Source organism: Emydura macquarii, unplaced genomic scaffold, assembly GCF_026122565.2.
Source record: "Emydura macquarii macquarii isolate MOO-44397 ecotype Brisbane River unplaced genomic scaffold, CSIRO-AGI_Emac_v2 contig_431, whole genome shotgun sequence".
Taxonomy (NCBI): domain Eukaryota; kingdom Metazoa; phylum Chordata; order Testudines; family Chelidae; genus Emydura; species Emydura macquarii.
In genome coordinates, this window is record NW_027130568.1 from 12,959,325 (window position 1) to 12,980,856 (window position 21,532).

Here is a 21,532-nt window from a genome sequence, read left to right on the forward strand (position 1 = left end):
ATTATGGGCATTCTTTCCCTTCTTCTGACTGCTTGCTTCAGCTCCCTCCTGCCCCCACCTCAGTCTCTTCACTTCAGCCACTCTCCACTTTCCCTTCAGTGTACTCTCCCAACACCCCCCCCCAAAAGTGGTACTAATGATGTTTTCAGACCATCACATAGTTTCCTCTTCTTGAACACTCTATCCCTTCCACCTAACCCTGTGTCTGTCTTGTCTTGATTGTAAGTTTTTCAGGGCAGAGACGGTCTCTTATTCTGCTTGCCCTGTGCTTAGTACAGTGGTGTCCTGATATCTGTTACAGTCTCTAGGTGCGTCTATAATGCAAACAAACAATAATAAAGCTGTCCAGTGGTCTCGAGCACCTGTTGTAGTAATTTGATGATCATTTAGCACTGAGACTATACAGGGGGATGTGAAAATCACCATGATGCCCCACTTTTGAGGTGGAAAAGCAGACACAGATTTTGAAGGTCTCCAGCTGTGCCTCAACCAGGCTGTAACGGGGCTTCCACCCTTTTAAGGGACAGCAGGCCTGGGAACAGTCAGCCTTGTTCCATTGACCCCTCTCTGCTACACCTGCAGTGAGGGTTCGATTTTTTTTTAGAAGGAGAATTCTCTGGGGAAGGCTGCTAGGAGAGAGGAGACAGGCTAGACCAGCTAAGGAAAAGAGCCATGGGAGTCTCCTCACATTGGAGCAGCTGTGAGGCAAGAAGCTGGGCTTATGCTATGAACTCGTGGAGGGCTATGGCCTGCCAGAGGCCCTTGATAAGAGGTGGAGACCTGTCCTGAAGGACTGGGTTGATTGGAGCCTAAAAAGAGCTGGTGGTTAGACAGTGAGACACAGTGTTGCCACTGAGAGCCTGACTGTAAGGAAGGTGGCTGGTGGCTGAGCCCAGCAGGGACTGAAAACTTCTTTTTGTTGTTGATGATGTTTTTGGACTTGGACTAAAGGAGTCTGTTACCCCAAAAATGGTCGAATGCTTCTAAGTGGCTTGGTAGGAGGGCCAAGCTACCTCTACGATGTGTTGGGTTGACAATACCCTCGTGTTATGTTCCCTGTTCCTTATGGGTAAAATCCTCAGTGTGGGAATTATTATGTTAATTAAATGAAATGTTTAAGCTGATCGCCATTTTGAAATGGCGAAAGAACAACTAGGACTCCATCTTGGAGGTCTTCTTCCCCAGTGTTTCCCGCCCTTTCTGGGAAAAAGGCAGGAAAGGTAAGGTGGAAAGGAGTGTGATTTGCCCAGCAACAGGACTCTATATAAATTGTAGCGAGCCAGTCAGCTTGGGGCTGTCTGTCCTTGGGGTAGCAAGGTGTCGTCACGCGCAGGAGTCGCTGAGAGAAGAAGAGAAGCCTCTAGGAAGAACATCATGGATAGCCCCCACACAAGAAGATCAGCATACCTACCTGCAGCGGTTCCTGAGTCCATTATCAGATCCTGAGTTTCTGGCTCATCATCCTGGGAGTCGTGAACAATGCCCCAGAAGGGTGAAGAAAGACCTTGAGTAGTTCTTATTAACTTTGGGCCTGGGTAGGTTAGATTTAAGCTTGGAAAGAATCTGGAGTTAAGCTCCACCTTGATAAATCCCCCAGTGACCCCTCATTTGTTGTTTCCCCCTGAATAAATTGTTCCTTGTTTAGCTTTATTCTGAATTTTGGTATTTACCCACCTGACTACTCCGAAGATAGATCCAGAAGGGGGACCTAGATACTTACTTTTTAAATTGTTGGTGGGAGGGTTAGGTGTCTCCCATAGAATCCCATTTATTTTCTCCAACAGATGGAAGTAGGCCAAAAATGGTTGTGAGAAAATTGAGGCAGAAGTGCCGGAGGGCTGGGTTTCTCCTGTAAGGGGGTGCTCTGAGATGGTGAGTCTTGTAATATAAGCCTCTGCTGTGGGGTTTGCAACATGAAAAGCGAAAAAACTGGGAGGTGCCATTTAGCATCCAGAGATATCTAAAGTAGTATGATGTGAATAACATTTTTCAGTTTGATAATTGTGAAAACTTGTTTTTTGGGGGGGAGAAGAGGGATTTTTTTGGTTGAACTAAATTGTAAATTGTAAATTTTCAGTGAATTGAAAAGTTTGGAAACAATTTGTTTCAGGTCAAATTAAAACATTTTGATTTCAAATGTTTTTGAACATTGTTAAATTTTTAAATTTAAATTTGAAGAAAATTGCTAAACTAATAATTGTTTAGGACCAAAAAATCTAAATATTTCATTTAAAAATGTTAAAATGAATTATTTAGACTCTTTGGAGTATTTTTTTTGTTTTTTGACATGAGCAATTCAGTGAAACTGATGCAAATTCATGAAATGTTTGTGTCACTGAATCTGCGTTTTTCACCAAAAAAGTTCCAGCCAAAAAATTTCATCCAGCTCCACTTGCAAGTGTAGTCAGTTGTTATTTAAGTGGGCTTCAATTTGAACTTCGAAAAATTATGAAGGCAAACTTCTGCCTTCAAGATGCAGGTGCAAAAATGAAGGCAGGTTTTGAAAAATCTGGCTCTCTATGTAGCAGCATCTTTTGTGGCTGAATAAATGAGCTTTGTATCCAGAGCATTGTTGCAGCTGATTACCCAGAGTTATAGGATTTCTGAAAGTGCTTGCATAATAAATACATTATCTTTGAATTATTGTGGTTCACCTGCAGTTCATCCAGATGCCAGCATTCTAGACATGCTAGGTAAACAGGGAAGCTTGCAATGCAGAATGGATATCTGCACTGAGCCACCATCTAAAGAAGAAATTGAAAGAACAGTGAAGCAGTTAAAAATGGGAGAGCTGCAGGAATAGACAATGTAACAGTTGAGCTGCTAAAAGCTGGTGGGACAAGTGCTCTCAAAGCATTAGGAAAAAATATTTAAGAAGGTGTGGGAGCAGGAAAAGGTACCAGATGACTGGCTAAAAGCAATAATTGTACCAGTCTTGAAGAAAGAAGATCCTGCTTACCTGAATAATTCAAGAGGTATAAACTTATTTTCAGCACTTGGAAGAATCATGATGAAAGTAATTGTCAACAGATTCAGACCATTTTTAGAAGTAGTAGGTGAGGAATAGTGAGGCTGGAGACCAGGCTGAAATTGCACTGATCAGATAACAAGTGAGAATGGGGATTAAAGTTGTTTGTAGTTTTTATAGACTTTATGAAGGCTTTTGGTTTGGAGGTATGGAAAGTAGTAAGCTATGGAGTTCCAGCTAGGATAATAGCCTTTATAAAAGCTGTGTATGAAGACTCGTGCAGTGCTATAAAAATTGGTAGAAATTTAAGCAACCAGTTCAAGTCAAACTTTTATGTAAGACAAGGAGGCATGGCATCACCGTTGCTCTTCGTCACATATAAATTGGACATTAAGTTTATTTAAGTGAGTTGGAGGAGTGAAATTGGGTGATCTAGAGTTAAGCTCCTTCGCTTATGCAGATGACATTGTACAACTACCAGGCACATTTTAATTAATGATGACACTCTTCGCTACCTTGGAAAACAGGTGTAGTCAACCTATACTTACATCCACTTTGTTGTCTCGGCATTTATTGTCTCTTGGAAGAGAGACCATAAATAGTACTGAAATGCAGCAGTAGCGAAATCACAGAACAAGTAAAATCTTATGTGCACCTAGACAGCTTGCTCAGTGCGGACAGATCCACCAAGGATGAGGTTATGGCCTGTTACAGGACTGGGTGGGTGAGATTCTGTGGCCTGCAATGTGCAGATGGTCAGACTAGATGATCATGATGGTCCCTTCTGGCCTTTAAAGTTTGAAGTTAAAAGGAAATGTGCCTTAGCAACAAGTGCTGCACAGAAACTATGAACTGATAAAAACATTGTTTTTGTTGGTTTCAAAGTGAAAATGTCTGAAACCAGTTTATTACTGTATGGTCTGAAAACAGCCACCTTAAATGAAACCAACATCAGAAGCCTGGAGGCAATAGAAATACGAGGTCTTCGAAAGATGGCAGGTGTAAAGTAGAATGATTTTCAGATACCTGAATAAATTAGGAGATTAGGATGTAAAATCAGGATACGGGATTGGCTCCAGTCAAAAAGATTATGTTGGTGGAGAAACTGTAGATGACAGAATGCCAAAGAAAATAATGCAAACACAACCAAGATCAGACTGACCAAAGATTAGATGGTGGGACATCATCTATGGGTTATGACCAGCTGGCTTAATGGAGGAACCAGCTATAGACAGGAATGAATGGTGAAACTATACTGCTCTCTGTGTCTGCAGATATGCTCTGCGATGAAAGAGAGAGAGTGCGGTTCAAAACTTCCTTGAACTGTCCCAGAGATCAAAAATATGTTTCTGAGCTCTGACTGTGCCCATGATATTCTTGATTAAATTTTAAATGATGGGCAAAGGTTTTTTTTTTTTATGGACATGTGCTCTCGGAGGTGCCACCTACTCCAATTTTGCATTATGTGAAAATAGCTTTTGATTGAAACTCAAATCAAAAGTATAAATTTTAGATTCAGTTGTGAAGAAAATAGTCCTAAGGGGTTAGGATTGTAGCACATTTTAAAAATGCATATTCTATTGCATGAATTACAAATATGTGCCCCCCAAATAAGTTTAATAAATGTAGATATAATTTAGAAAAGGAAGTGAACACATCAAATAACACTCTCATTTATTTTGATCTGTGCCTCATTATGCCATTCTTACTCATACTGAGTAGTATTCTACTATGGAAATGGTCCCACAGAAGTTAAATGTGACTAGTCACAAAATAAAGTACCTACTGAACTTTATGTTCAGTAAAGGGTGAATGCTGCAAAATCAGGCTTTCCTTAACTGGCAGAGCAAGGGGAAAAAAAATCTGATGTCAGACTTATCAGAGTCAAGATCTGTTGGATATTTTACTTTCCTTAGATGTCTAAAAGGCTTAAGTGGTATAGAGGGTCTTATATGGGCCTCATGCTTTGGAGTGAATTTCATCTTACCTCAAAAGATGCTCTGGTGGAAGAGCAGCATGTTTGAAGGTGACATGTGCACTGCAGATCTGAGAACAGAACTTTGACACAAATCTCAAGGCAAGTCAGGAATATGAGTTTGCTTTTTTTTGCATTTTATAATATGATTGGAGACTATTATATATGAATTTATTTGTGTTAAATACACATAGATTAATTGAAATAGAGAGTGCAATAGAATGTTACATGCCGGTTGTGGTCATTCTCTTATCAATCACATTACACACATGCAACAATTAGTTCTTTCTTTTTCAGCCTGATGAACACCTTCTCAGATTGCATTACTGTGAATCAACGTTAATTCCTCCCCTCTGCCCTCACTGAAAATTAGATGCAGAAAGTTGTTGGCAGCATAAATTTTGTGTTTACATTAAAAATGATGAATGGCTTGTGAAAGGAGATGGATTTGATCATCTTTGTCACGCGCCTCTGGAGCTTTTCAGTTTTTCTACATCCTTTCTGCACATTGGTGACTAAAACTGGACACAGTACTCTAGATGAGGCCTAACCAGTGCTGAGTAGAGTGGTACTATCACCTCCCATAACTTGCATGCTATGCCTCTGTGAATGCAACCCATTTGGGGTTTTGCAACAGTATCACATTGATGACTCTTGTTGAGTGCTTAATTTGTAATTAAAGAGGTGCCGGGGCTCAAGCAATTTTTTACTTTCATAACTGATGTGGCAAGCCCAGAGGTGCTGGGGCTATGAACTGCCAAGCCTAGAGGTGCTGTGGCTCAGCCTTGGCAAGTACCGACATAAACTAAGAACTGGATCCACCACCACTTCCAGATCCTTCTCCAAGTCAGTTTTCCCCCATTCTGCATTTGTGCATTTGGTTTTTCTTCCCTAAGTGTAGCACCTGACATTTGTCTTTGCTGTCATAAAAAAAAAGGAGAAAAATTGTTCTATCTTGCCACAGAAGGCAGGACAAGAGGCAATGGGTTCAAACTACAGCATAGCAGATTTAGATTGAATCTTGGGAAAAAGTTCCTAACTGTTCCATTGTCCTATTGTTCTTACAGACTGCCTAGGGAGGTTGTGGAAGCTCCTTCACTGAAGGTTTTCAAAAGGAGGCTGGGTAGCCATCTGATTTGGATGGTTTAGGCATAACAAATCCTGCATCTTGGTAGGAGATTAGATTAGATGACCCATGAGGTCCTTTCTAACCTATGATTTTATGACTGAAGATATATGGACATCTGCTTTTGATTATTTTCCTGGGTTATTTGCACAAAAGCCCTTCTTGCACAAACACACTGAGTCAGTTCTCTCATATGGTTCGGCAAATAAAACTCAAGTCTCCTTTTGATTGACCACAGATGAGTGTGGAAGACTCATTTTGTCCCTGCAATCATTCACTCGGCACATTTGTGAGTCATCTGCCTGCTTTTATTAAGCTATTCTGAATGCGTGGCAACGTGGGAGGGAGCTGTGTCTGTCAGATGCATTTGCCTTGTGATTTCCCACAGAACCATCTGGTCAGTGATCACAGTGACGCTTTTCAATAAAGTAGCAGCTCTTTTGCATTCACTTATCTCCCCCTAAATATTTAATAAAAGGATAATAGTGGCAATTTCAGATTGTTTTTGCTAATCTCCTAAAGTATCACCAACCTATGTCCAGTAAATCAAGTTTGGTATATATTTATGTGCCCAGTGAAATATGGGTTAAAGCACGTATGGGATGACTTGATATAATGCACTTTTGAAAACAAAACAAAGTGCATATTTGACTTGCATACCTGTTATGTTTTTGGTCTTTTTAAAAAACAAACAAACAAAACACCTTATTAAAATGGTTTCAGACCAGTTCCTGGGCTTGTGTGTGTGTGTGTGTGTGTGTGTGTTTTGAGGTGAGGTAGAGGAGTTTTGAAATCCATATACAGGGTAATCAGCAGCAATATCTGACTGTAATTATAGGTGGGAAAATTCTGAAGATATTCTTCTGCTTTCCCTTTGAATTCATTGCATCAAGAGACATTCAAGACCGCTCAAGTGCTAATACCTTGAGACAATCTTAGTTGCAAGTATACAATTGCCCAATAGCCATAGACACACAAATGATTGGTATACATATTCAGAGCCACTTCCAGCACGTCCCCTAAGTGGACCACTTGCTCTTTTAATGTCTGAGATTGACAGATATCTAAGCCCATTAATTACACTGATGCAGCACACATACTTTCATTGTCTGATGTCTTTGGTTCAAAGTTAGTTCTGAAGCAGGGACTCTAAAAACTTGTTGCATAGAAGGATTTGCTCCATTCTGCAGAATTCAATTGGAAAAACAAGATTTAACACTCATTTGTAAGAGACATGTATCCTCCCCTTATAGACATACTGATCTGTTCTGTAAGGGAATGTTGCTAATTACCCTTTCCCTGTGAAAATGCTATTTAAATGATTCCTCTTAATGAATTAACATAGGCTCATGCCTTTGTGTGTCCTTATGAAGGACCAGGGATGCTTCCATACATAGGCCCATTAGGGCTGAGAGATGGCTGCTGTAATAGCTTGAACTCAGACTGGCTGCCTTTCAGGGTTTATAAGACTGGCTGCTTTCCTGTAATATGAGGACGTGGTTCTATTTAAATGTAAAAAATCAGAAGAAACTCCCATACGTAACGTGGAAATGCCACACTTTTCAGTGCAAAGAAGTGTAGTTTTCTAATTATCGATACTTCTTAGACTTACTTGAGCTTCATTTTTGAAAGTTATAGAAATTGAGCAGGTACTAATTACCTGCCATGATTGGTTTGACTTATTGTGCATATTTTAGCAAATTAGTGACAGTGGGTGGCTAGAACTGTCTCATTTCTAATAATTAACATAACAACTCTTTTTAAAAGCTTATTGGCAAAAGAAGACTACCAATTCATGTTATGCCAGTGGAGCATTGTTAATTCTAATAGAACAGTTAGATTGGTGATTGGTGTCCAGTAACAATGATGACACACAATTCGTTGGCATTCTTTTTCAGAGCCTTTGTATGTCTGTCATATGGATACTTGAGGAACATAAAGAGTGAATGTATGACTTAACTGAAATGATCACTTGATGTAACTCTTGCCTAACAAAGATACTTCCTGAACTCTAGATCAGAAAGCTTTGTGGACTATTCAAATTTTGCAACTGCTCAGTAACGTTCTCAGTACCCATGTTTTCCACCTTAAGAACGCTTTCTCTATATAATGTGTCTGTGTGTATGCATGCAGAGATTGTGTGTGTTGATGGTGTGATGTAACGGTTTTATTGTAGGAATTTAGGATGACTGCATTACTCACAACTATATCAAGGCCTTGAGTGAGCTTTGAAGCTCACCCCAAAGTGGAGATGACTAAAAGCTATATGAGATAGGTGAGATGGGGGGGCTGGGTGAGGCAACGGGGGCCAGAGGGGATGGATGGGTGTCTGGGGGAGGCAGCAGGGGGCTAGGGGTGATGTAGAGGTGGTTGGGGAGCCCAGGGAGGCAGTGGAAGCCAGGGGAGATGGGGGGAATATAAGTGCAGTTTCCCTGAAACTGTGACAATGATATTTTAATTTTTTTTCCAAAGGCCCTAATCCTGCAGAGTGCTTAAATCCAAGCACTTGAGCAGTTCCATTGATTTCAGTGGGACTACTCACATACTTATAATTGAGCATATGCATAAATTTGCTGGATGGGGGCCTTAATGTTGGGATACAGTATAATAAATAATAATAAAGAACTGGAAGTGGCACTATTGAACTTTGTAATGTTAATAGCAAAAGGGGGTCAGTTGTGAAGCTTCGAGCCAAATTCAAGTTCCTAAACTTCAGATCCAAACCCAAGCCACTTCACAAGAGTTCTGAACTGGCCCATCATAAAAATGAACCTGAGCTGTGAAGTTGAAATCTGGAGCTAGATCTGATCTTCATGTTTGAGTGGTTTGGATTCTGTGTCCAAGTTCTGGGTCTGTCTCTTGTTAAAAGGAACTATAAAGAGAAAATTCAGAAATGTGACTTGAATGTCCCTGCTAACTGGGCTGGGCACAGGAGATTTTAATTTACTTTCCAAAAATTCTTTCAAACCACTGTCCTCCTGCCATGAACTCTGTTTTTACAGGTTTACTCATGATGACTCATATTCATTATTCTGTGAAATTATAGATACCAGAAGAGACATCATAGCTACCAGGAGGGTTAGCAAGAAATTTCTGGTTCTTGTGATGAGCCAATATTTAGAGGGAAAATAACTTTATAAGGTTAAATTAGAAGTGATTTCTGACATAATTATTGGGTGTTGGTATTCTCGCAAAAGCTCTAAAAGATCATATCAAAGGATTGCTCTGCAAATATCTCTGTTCTTCAAACTGATATAATACACCAGTGTAATCCAGAGCTGGTTCACGTGCAGCTTTCGTTTAGAACAGTCTCATCTGCTATTACATAGTATCTCAAACCATGACATCAGAAGTAGCTCTGGAAATCAAAACTCCTTTGTTTCTTGAGTACCTGCCCTGCATATTGTGCCAGAACCTTTAAATTGTGCCCACCCCCACAGTCAGCAGTCACCCTGGACTATATTACTCTCAAGTATCTAGAAACTCTGAGTGAGTTTTGAAGCTCATCATAAAGTAGTGATGACTGAAGACTATATGCCACGCTACACCATTTTCTCTGTGCCCCACATTTAAAAAGGAGAGCTCTTGTGAAAAGTCAGTTTTACCCATTTTTATGGGTGGTGTTATGCAGCTCTGTCCACCCATAAAACTAGGCTGGACAAATTGGAACGAGTCCAGTGGAGGGCAACAAAAATGAGTAGGGGGCTAGGGCACATGACTTATGAAGAGAGGCTGAGGGAACTAGGCTTGTTTAGTCTGCAGAAGAGAAGAATGCGGGGGATTTGTTAGCAGCCTTTAACTACCTGAAAGGGGGTTCCAGGGAGGATAGAACTAGGCTGTTTTCAGTGGTAGTAGATGACAGAACCAGGAGCAATGGTCTCAAATTTCAGTGGGGGAGGTCTTGGTTGGACATTAGGAAAAACTTTTTCACTAGGAGGGTGGTGAAACCCTGGAATGTGTTACCTAGGGAGGTGGTGGAATCTCCATCCTTAGAGGTTTTTAAGGCCCAGCTTCACAAAGCCATGGCTGGGATGATTTAGTTGAGGTTGGTCCTTCTTTGAGCAGGGGGTTGGACTAGATGACTTCCTGAGGTCCCTTCCGACCCTTATCTTCTATGATTCCTTTGTCTCTGAGTGTGAGCCTCAGAGACCGGAAAATAAAAATGAGAATGATTTTAGAAAAATCTAAAAGTTGTCTAAAACATCTTCTAGACATATTATTGTGATTTTTCTGATATCTTGGTGGCTTCCGAGGCTGGAAACACTGGCTGTGTGTCCGCTGGGAAATGTCTCTTTTCCAGTGATGTAAAGGTCTCATTTCTAGCCTGGAGGGGTCATGAGGTCTTGGACTTGAATTTTGCCACAGGTACAGAATTGATCTATTTTGTCCTAGGACTCAAGTGAGAGTGAGTTTAGGGGAGAAATTCTGCTTAGGATATCTCCTCCCACCATCCTTTCTTTGATTTAAAAGAAATCAAAGCTGCTATTTTAAGGTGCTCAGAGGTTGCATAGAGAGACAGACTAGTGAGCAATCAAAGATGAATGACACGCTGGATTTATCACATGGCTATTATAATTCATAACATCAAAACTGCTACCAGATGTGGTGTTTCTGGATATACAGTGTAAAACTGTGGGACCTATTGATACACTTGAAAAATCAGTGATTTCAATGAAGAGTGCAGAGGCATAAATCGGGACAGAATTTGGCCCATAGTTTTACTGGCACTGGTTAGCAGCTATGAAGCCCTACAAAGCTCCATTTTTTTGTTATACAAGCCCTGATCCAATAAAGTACTTTAAACATAGGCTTAGTGTTACTCAGATGCTTAGAGTTAAGCACATGCTTAAGTGCCTTGCTTGGCTGAGGCATCTCCAGTTGTTCTTGTAATGCGCAGTAACTGCCACTCTGAAATCAAAGTGAAGGGGAATAGTCGGGTGGAAACGGGAGGGTCAGGGTGCCATTGTGGAAATGTGAGGGTGAAGGAGACTCACAAGCTCACTGTAATTTGGCTGGGGGATGAGAGTAGTTGAAAGCAGCCTGACAAGCTGTGGAGGTGCATCCTCCTGTCTAATATCTATTGATAACAGAGCCCTTTAGTGTGCTACAGAGAGAGACCTAGTCTTCATGAGGGGATAGAGTGCTCACAAGTTGGCCAGTTATAGTGAGAATTTAAATTAAACAAGTAACTGAACTATTTTAGTATCATGTCAGTTCATGTATGATCTGATCACATCAGAAATATTCAGATGTGCAGTAGTTGTATTCCCTGGGGGAAGGAGTGCTACTGTTTCATAAAATCTGGCAGGACAAATAAGTACAGTTTTATAAAAGTGTCACTTCATATAATGGATGGACTCTTGTTTAATCATATTTTATTTATAGTTAAACTACTATATTTTTTTCTCACTAGCAGAGAACACCACCACCCATCCAAAAATATAACTTTCTCCACACAATTGTTTTGAACGTGGCTTCACAGTGGAGATTTCTTTTGTTCTAATGAAGCTCCTGCTATCAAGACAGGAGCCTTTGGCAAGGTGTTTTTGTGTTTTGATTAATTATCAAGCAGGGCAAAAGTCACGCTTCTCCAGAACCTCTAATCATAAATCACCATTCCTTTTTCACAGTCAAATCATTGCAAAGCCATTATTATAGGCAGTGGATCAGTAGCATCCTGGAAAATTGGTTCTCTCCTCCCAAAACCCCAGCAACCCCATTATTCTGCTAACTTTAAAATGAATATTCTACAATATTCAGTTCTTTTGCAGTTCTCTAGTGCATTCAATCTGAAGATTGCAAACAACTTCACAAATTCTAATGAACTAAATTTCCCAAGACCAGGAGACATAGCTGATTATTACCTTATATAGATGAGGAAACTGAGGCAGAGAGGGGTTACGTCATTTAAGACAGTGTGTCACAGTAGACAGTCTCTCACAGGACGTCTATGGTGCAGATGGGAATAGCCGCAGTCTTCTCACAGTTCTGTGACTGAAGAATCCAAATATGGTTCAATCGGCAGCACACACAAAAGACTGTACCCTGAACATTTAATATATACAGTTTGGTCGCTGGAGAACTTTTTTTCATCTTTATAAATAGTCAGTTGGTACTAGAAGCATAGTCTGGGATGTGTGCACATTGGCTATATTACTTGGGAAATAAACTTGGATGGAGCCACTAGCTCATATAGTTTAAATATCAATTGACAGTTAAGCAGGTGCTGAGACGACAGTAGTGAATTAAGTTGTCAGACAAGAGGAGATGCAGGCTCCGAAACATCTTTGCTGTTTCCACTTCCTGAGCCTGTGGGAGAGACACTGTTATTTAACTGGCTGACTCTCTTTTGTTTTTTCTCTCCTTTCTTCTCCCCACCCTCCTCTAGATTTAAAGAAACCCAAATATATATTAACCACCAGTTCCTCTGAACTCTAAATGGCAGTAACTCTGGGAATGTCAAATTGTTATTGGATGCCACTATGATGCCACCTTCTGGTGTTAGTATAAAACGTTCCAATCTTCTGGTGCCGACTGTACCATTGGATAGGATGGGCTGTAAGTAGGAACAGTGGGTTGGGTGATGTCTGTCCATCTGCTACCGGAGCTAATTATTTTTTTGGCAAATAGTAAATTTGCACCAAAACTATTCATAAATTTGAGTAAAAATTGACAAATAGTTTCAGCTGAATAAAAAAATGGATTTTTTTTTTTGACAATCTAACTGGTTTGTTTCTGCAATTTATTTGAAATTTAGCTATGTTTTATAAAATAGCTGAAACCAAAATGAAATGAAAAACCTAATTGTGGGTTTTTTTGGATGTTTTTAATCTGAAACTATTTTTTTCCTGGTTTTCATTTCAGCAAGAAAAGCCAAAAAAAACCAAACCAAACCAAAAAAACAACCATCACCACCACCAACAACAACAACAACAAAAACCCCATCAGTTTTGGCTCAAAACAATCCTTTTTTTTTTTTTTTTTTTTTTTTTTGGCAGTTTGGCCCCTGAACTGAAAAATCATTTATTTGCTCAGTTCTAGTGCCCAGTGTATTTTGCTTGGTTCACCATATTTTGCACTATTTTAACTGAAATTTATTTTTATCAGGAGTCAAAAGTGGAATCTGGGTGGGATTGTGCCAGTGGGAGGAAGACCATAAGAAAAGTCACTTTGGATTAAAACAAAACAAAAACACAACATCTTTTAATCGGCAGGTGTCCAGATCTGGAGTTTGACATGGTAGATTCAAAGAGGGTAGTGGGCATAATTTACAGTAATAGCAAATAACGTTATTAAAGTCTCTCATTCAGCCTATAAAGTTGTAGCAAAACAACTTTTTTTTTTTTTCCTTTAAAGCTCTCCATGGTTTTTGAAGATTTCACAGCTCTTGACTATCGTAGAATCATACTGGGAAAGGTAGGTCTGAATGCCGGTATTGCATTAATGGATTTTAATACAATGTGACCTTGTTTCTGTAAATATACATCAAAATAATGTTTCTGAATTCATGACTACCCCACCCCCTCTTTTCCTCAGAGTCACTTAAGTATACTTGAATGCCTTTGTTAAGGAGCAGGATTCTCAAATGCATCCTTGATGCCAACAAAGGAAGTTTCAAGGGAGAATTCTGGAATGGCAGCATAACTAATTTTCTGTTGAATAAAGCATAATGGATCATAAAAAATACCCAGGATGGCATGTGTATTTTTATACGTCTCATTGTTCCAGTTAAGGCATTAGGCTGATAAAATATATAAGGTTGCAAAGAGCAATTGACTACGCTGGGTAAATGTACACAGTTCTATAACTTCCTGGCCCATGTTTGCTCTATTTATCAATGCAAACATGTTTGTTTATAGTCACTTCCAATATTTTATCTGAGCATGCTAAGTTTTCTCTAAAAGAGATAATATTTCTACTCGCATGTGAATCATGGAAATGTAGGTGGCAGTGGCCTTGAGAAATCATCTAGTCCATCCCTGTTGAATATCAAAGCCGGCCTACTACATGAATGCAATTCCTGAGTCCTGTCATATTGGTATTGACCATTTTAAATGCTGAAGTTGTGCAAGAGAAAAGAAATGAAATATCATGAACAAAGTGTGGACAAGATTTCTGTACTACTTGAAAATATTATCTAGAGAATTGGCTGAAATACTTGTGTCTGGTTTTTGGACAACAAAATGGCTTTTTGACCAACACAAAACTTCTTGCAAATTTTTTTGGGGGAGGTTTTAAAGGTTTTTGGTTTTGTTCCCCTTCAACTCTCTTCTCCAGTGGAAAGTGAGTGTGCATGCTGGGTAGGGGGAGACCCATAATATCCGGGTTTCAATCAAAAACAGTGTTATTCAGTTGCATTAGACCAGTGGCTTTTTAAAGTTTTTAGGCGGTGTACCCCTTTCCAAATAAAGTAGTCTACCGCATACTGTCATCTGAGATAGACCATAATAAACCTATTAACACGTTTTATTTAGTAAGACTTGGCAAAGTAATGTCTGTCATTACAGGATTTTTCTCGTCTATCCCCTAGCAAGAGCTTGCATACCCCAGTTTGAAAACCACTGTCCAAACGCTTTACAAATGTGAGTCTTGTGGGGAATACTTAAAACAGAAGCCAAACCAGTTCCCCCATGTTTAGTGAAGATAAAGCCTACATATGAATAGACGTGACAGCCCATTATATTTGAACATGCTGTTAGGCCCAGTCCTGCACATATATGCCAACATGAGAATAGGGGTGGGGAAACCTCTTTTATCATCACTTTGTCCCATGCAGTGATGCGCTACCAAAAATTTAGCAAGAGGATTAATCAAAAATGTTCTTCAGTTGGTGATACACATCCATCTTCTTCCCTCTACACTCCTGCCAAAAGAAGTTGCATTTCAACTCTTTTTAGTCCAAACCTTCCCTTAGAGCTGGTTGAAAAATTTCAAAATCGTTTGGTTAGGAAAAAGGGGTGAAAATTTCAAAAAGTGCCTCTTTTCCATCCAGCTGCACTCCCGTGACTGGTGTACAGGTGGGGCAGAGGTTCTCCCCTGATAGTGGGGAAGACACGGTGGCCTTAAGGTGGGGAAGTAAAGGTGGCTCCCCTTACTGATGGGGCAGGGTGGAGGAGTGGATTTTCCTTGCTAGAGGAGGAGCTGATCTCCCTTGGCTGCTTTGGAAGGGTGAGGTGGAGTGGATTTCCTTGGGTTGGTGGTGAGGTGTCTGGGTTGGGAAAAGATTGTTTTTTTCAAGAACCAGAAAACTATTTACAGGGTAAAACTGCTCTTGATAAAACTATCCACTTTATTCCTCAAAATTCTGATGAAAGAAATATTGTGAGAAAGGTATTTTATTATTTTACCAGGGTTAAATATATAGGATGGTCATTGCCAGCACAGCTCTTCCGTTAATTTTTTTTAAAGATAAGTATCATTGCCTTTAATCTAGTTTTCCAATGCCTTTCTACTTCTCTATGACTTTTCAGAAACAACTTAGTGATTTAACATATTTAATTCATTCCATTAACATCTTAGGATGAGTGCCATCCATGCTGCTGATTTGTACGCTGTATAATTTTCCAAATATTGCCTGCTTCATCAATGGTTTATTTTATTGAGTATTCTTGTTTGTTTGCATCCCCTTTTTCACCCTACAGGCTTTTAACCTTTGAACACATGTTAACCTGTATTAAGCATGTGAGCACACAGAATCTTTTGGGTCCCTCAGGAAGCCGTGTTAGCTGTTTCTTGTTCTGTGCAGGCTTAATTTTTCAGGAGGAGTGTAGGCTATTCCACTTCACCTATTGTTAATTGTCAGACTGAACAGCTCTCTCCCGCATACACAAATGTTGCTACTTTCTGCTATTCACCCATCTCAACAGATTTTTATTCCCCAATATTTGCTTACCTGAGCCTAATATCCCTTTGTATTGCTTCATTCTGTGAACCTGCTTCTTACTGTGGTTCCAAGACTCCCTATGTTCTCTATTAGCTCTTTCCTATTAATAATAATTGGATCCAGGATGGGTTTTCCTCTAGTTGTGGTCTGTATTTTCTGGATCATTTGTCTTCATTATAACATAGGGAACTTTCCTCATTGGGTAATAAATTCATTCAAATATGCGTCATATATATCTGGTTAGTTAACATCCTTAATGACACATTGTGGCTCCCACTTCAGGATTCAGTCTGGCAATCCTTCATTTGCTTATCTCCAGCACTGATGATCAATAGGTATCAACAGGAGATGTTCAGTTTCTTTGTTTTTCATTCCATTGAAATTAATACTACAGGCCCTTTTGATCTCTCCTTTCGTTTGAATTCAGCACATTACTGGGGGGAAAAACATTCAAAGTACTCCTAAGTAAATCAAACAGTTGTCCTTAGCTAAACGTTGTGGTGGAAACAGTATTACTTGAACACAGTGTCTCAAATCACCCAGGAAATTTTTCTCTGGCTGGGTCTTAGGGATAAAATTGGTATATCCAAAGGCTCACCCTTCTTTTGCTCAAAATACGGGAAGGAAGAAAGGGATTAGCATTGGATGCCAACCTGTCAAAAGATAAATATTCTCTAAATAATTACAGACGTGTGAATTTTCTGTCAGCTGAGGGCTAAACTAGCTAAGGCCAAGTCTCAAGCTCAGTTAGATAATAAACAAGTTGCTCGACTGCACCACTTGAGTTATTTGCAGTATACTGAAGATATCAGTTACCTGAATATACCTGTTGAATAATAGGACTGACAAGATTAGAATTCTGTAGTGCCTATGTGAGACAATTCTCAGAGTAGATGCACAATCACCCAATATCACCGGTTTGGTTTACATTGCTGGTGGATTTCGGCAGCAGTCAATGGGAGATATGAAGCTACATGAAGTACTTGCGTATCTCCTGCCAACTTCCTAACTTCAACTTACTGCAGCATCTCCACTGCACTGCACTGACTGGAAATGCTCTCCGGTCAATGCAGTGTTACTCTTTTTGCAGGGGTGGATTAATGTTGTCGACTTCCAGTTTGATTGAGCAGGTCTCCATTCCTGCTCAATCGAACCCGCAGAATCGATCCTGCACTGCCGACAATGCCGCCAGCAGTGTAGATATACCCACTGTCCCTCAGAAAAGCAGAAAGTCCAGCAAATACATCCTCCCCTGCAGACTTGACAAAAAATACTTCACAATTGATGTACTCATGGCAGATGACAAGTCTAAAAGCATTGTCATGGACCCTGGCTCTTCATCTATTGATAAGAGGTTATCATAGATATAGGCAACTAGTATAATGCCTGTACCATACCTAGACCTGTGTCCAGGAAAACTGAGGACTCCGGATGTTATTAGAGTTGCCTCACACTAACTTTAACAACCATCTTCCCCCTAAAAAAAGATGTATGCAGGACTTGTAATACAAAAACCAAAGATCTGGGGCAGGGCAAAGAGCCTGTCAGCTTTCACTGTCACCTTCTTCATAAACTACAACATTTTGTTATTTATACCATGACACAAATCAAGTGCCTTAGTCTGAAATACCTGTTTGTCTTGCAATTTAGATAACTTTCCATTGGCATAGAGATGTGGTTTTCAACCTTCAACCCTGGGATTCCGCAGACTATGTCTAACAGGTCCACAAAAGGTTGTCATTACCAGATATATAAACCAAGATAAAAATGATATCAATAGATTACAAAATAAAATAAATATGCACAATTTGGGGGGCCAAGAATCTCTGAATTGGATGATTGGAACAGATTTTGTCTGTGAGAGACTGAAAACTGATGGCTCACCTATTAAAGTTCTATGAAGTCTAGAATTCAGATTAAGCTGTTTGGGGCAAAGAATTTGTCTTTTATGTCTATAGTGTGCCAAGGACATTTATTGCCCTGCATAAATAATAAATACTTTAGAGTTATGATTCTGAAGTCTTGACTATATAATTCATAGAGAGGAAGTTAAAGAGAGAGAGAGCCATGACTGAATTCTTTAGAGCAAAGGATATTAAGCATATAGAATGGGTCTCCAGCTCTTTTGGGTTCTAATATTACATATATAGTCACTTTTAATTCCTCATGATCAGCAGTATTTTTAGACAGTATGCCTGATATATATTCAAATGTACCAAAGGGACAATGATTAATTGGTAACCTTGGAAACACTGAGATAATATGAAAAAATGTTGCTGAAATGCCTTGTTGAAAGTAGACCAAAACATTATCTTTCAGAGTAAAAATTAATAACCTTTCCAAATGAAACCATGTTCCATGATTTGGTATATAACTTGATATATAACTTTTTGTTAGTTTGCCAGAGGTACAATAGAATATTTTGTCATTTTAGGCAGTAAATAACAGTCTTACAAAACAGTACAGGTGACTTAAGAACAGTTCCATAACAGCACATCTTGTTGCTGCTTTCCTGGAGGACTTTTTGACTTTGAGGTGGGAGTGTTGTTTGGGGAAGAGGGAAGTATACAGAACATTTCTTCTAATTAGCCATGTAACACTAGCTTTACTGCTTTATTTTTCATTTTAATTGTACTACACCAACGGGTGGCCTCAGGCATTTGAACATGGACTCTTTTTGGCTTGCCATCCTACTAAGGGAATCAATATTTTTCAGGAAAGGTTTCATCATAATGTAGTTTGCTGATGGTTTTGTAGAGGATTCTGCGTCCTTGAGTGTTCCAAAAGTTTGAAAACAACTTAATGCAGCTTTCTAATGTTTGAAGTGCTATGGAAGTCTGTAAAACACATAACCTTGTGCAGAAAATGTTATTTCACGAAAATGTTATTTCACCAGTCTTATATTCCTTTATTGGATATTTGAAGGGGCTTTAAGAGATTTTTCTTTACATGGGGACATGGAGGATGCATTTTTAAAGTGTCTGTCCTTTAACAGATTCTCTATTAAGTGACTTTAATTGAATGTTATATGTGTAATTCTTGGAATTCTTTTCAGTATGATGGAAAGGTGGCTAAGGATTTCTTTTACTCCCTATCCCTGCATGTGAAGTATATCAGCCTTCTCCATAGGCGGTGTGCTTGTTTTTCAGCTGAAGTTGGTAGATGCAAGTCACAACTCTCAACCTCTTCATTCTGGAATGCCGTTTCCTTCATATGTGAGCGTACAGCAGAGATTGATGCCAAAATAATCAAATAAGTTAAAAAAACAAGAAAGCTTGTGTATTATAAAAAATATCCTCGACAAATGGAATTGAATTGTGTGTATGTTTTAAGTTTCCGTTGCTCAGCGTCCACACAGGGGGCCAGACTTGGAAAAGGCTCAGTATCCAGTAGTACCTTTTGTGTCACTTATGACCAGATTTTCAAAATGGTTCAGCACTCAACAGGCCAAGCTCTTGAATATCTGGCTGCTTACTTTGGTGTCTAAATGGGAGCTGAGCTCTTTACCTAACACTATAGGCTAGATTTTCAAACATAAAAAATTTGAGAGATTCAGATTTTGTTCTAGTGCTTACCTAAACTTTTCAAGGCTGCTTGGCATTGGTGATTCCACTCACCTATTCTGTAATTGTCCTCCTGCTTTTCATTCCCTCTCCATTGTAATCAGTCTCCCTGCTTTCCCCTGCCTCTAACCCTTCATTATTTGTGTCTGAGTTGTATATGTTTACCATATTTATCTTAGGCTGCAGCGGCGTTTACACAATATATACAAACAATTTCAATAAAATATTGGGGACCTGTAGTGTATGGAAAACACCCCCACCCCAAACTGCACCTCCCCCAATCCCTTTAATCGGTCTACCAGACACTTGCCAGGATAAACTCTCTTCCAGGCAAAAGCATAGGCAAACAGTTGACTCTTGCTGTATGTACTGGAAGTCACTAAATCTGGGTTGTGACAAACCAGGGAGGGAAGCAAGTTCCAGAGTCATGGACCTCTCACTGAAAATGCTGTGCCCCTCTCCCATTTAAACCTGGTGGGAGCTGCAAATTTAAATCCCCCATTGACCTCAACTGCATTAGTAATACCTGGGGAGGCCATCTCTCCAGTAGCTGGGACTAAAATCATTTAGGGATTTGAAGCTAAAAACCAACACCTATTAGACTTCACACAGAAGTCTATCAGTAGCCAATGCAGCTGACGAAGCAGAGGCATAATGTGCTCTCTACACAACACAAGACCACTTATCAAGCAGCTTTCTACTGCATTCTGTATGTAAGCCAGGTCTGAGTGTCTCAGTGGCACTCTCCCTGCTCAGCAGCTGAAAGGGGGGCACTTTATTTGCATGGGCTTTGTATGTGCATGAGTACAATTAAGTATTTAGCATAACTTACCTAGGTGCTGAGCATAATGGGAAATGGTTAGCAGGGCTGGTTTTGGGCTACAAACCACTTTTGTGTTAACTACTGGGATAATGAAATGTTGTCCTTCAGTTGTATGAACAGATTTCAGCAAAACTGTGCTTAGTCTGTTATGATGGAATCTGCACCCTAAACTAAACAGAGCTCCACAAGGGTGGCAGACAGATGTTTTCCCCTGGAAACATGCGGGAGGTGGAGCAGTCTCCCATTGGGATTGAACTGGCCCTGGTAAAGGGCTGCCCCCAGGCATGGAGTGATTCTCTCTCCCCATTGTTAAAAGGTAGAATTAATGACCCATCTTGGAGTCTTTTGTTTCTTGAAAGCAGGGACATTGTCTGTATGTCAGCAGAAGGTTTATCCATGAGCTGAAATCACTAAGAGCTGAACCAGTAGAGGATCTGGGAAACCTTGCCTGACAACTAACAGAGCTGAGTGGGCACCAGGAACTCTGGTGAGAGGCTGGGACAGTCGGTGCCAGCCTGGTGCGGTCAGGGTCGGTGGAGAGGCTGGCACAGTCAGTGCCAGCCGGGTCAGTGGTTGGCAGAGGGGCCGGCACAGTCGGTGCCAGCCCGCTGCAGTCAGCGGGAGCCACGTGTGGTCGGAGCCAGCGGTTGGTGGGAAATTGGTGGGAAACAGGCGTGGTCACTGCCAGCGGTTGAGGATTCAGCGAGGCCCGAAGGCGGTAGGAGACAGCAGCAGAGGGGGCCCAGTCAAGCCTGTGTCGGACAGGAGCGGCATAGGGGGTGGAGCCACACCCAAGAGGTGGACATTGCAGCCGACACCGGTCAGTACAGGGGGAAGAAGGAAGGGAGAGGCGAAGGACATGCCCCGTACTCTGGGAGGGGTTTGGTTCATTGAGTTCATGAACTCTGTTTGCACTGTTTACCAAACCAGTGCTGGGTTACCTCTCTTTTGCTATTAAAAGGTTTCTTTCTACACTCAGACTCTGTGCTTGTGAGAGGGGAAGTATTGCCCTTTGGGGGCGCCCAGGGAATAGTGTGTAATTTCCCAGGAGACTGGGTAGGGGCTCGAGCCAGTTTGGTGTTGTATCATTGAGAGGGACCCCTAGATATAGAACCCGGCCCTTGCTGCTGCCGACGCGGTCTGGCAGAAGGGTTACATGTATAAGCCTGTATGCTTTTCCTATAGTCCCCATTA

General features: G+C 40.4%; 1 long non-coding RNA gene across 2 annotated transcripts in view; it reads left to right on the forward strand.

The window, feature by feature from the left end:
- The window catches only part of LOC137146270 (uncharacterized), an 89,708-nt gene that overhangs the window by 62,145 nt on the left and 6,031 nt on the right, over positions 1 to 21,532 (forward strand). Inside the window, exons 2-3 of one of the 2 annotated variants that reach the window (XR_010917887.1) lie at positions 13,426 to 13,485; positions 19,102 to 19,224. This is a non-coding gene — a long non-coding RNA (uncharacterized lncRNA). Of the gene's footprint in view, positions 1 to 13,425; positions 13,486 to 19,101; positions 19,225 to 21,532 lie in introns of those variants that run through there. The other variant, XR_010917888.1, reaches the window with a different exon arrangement.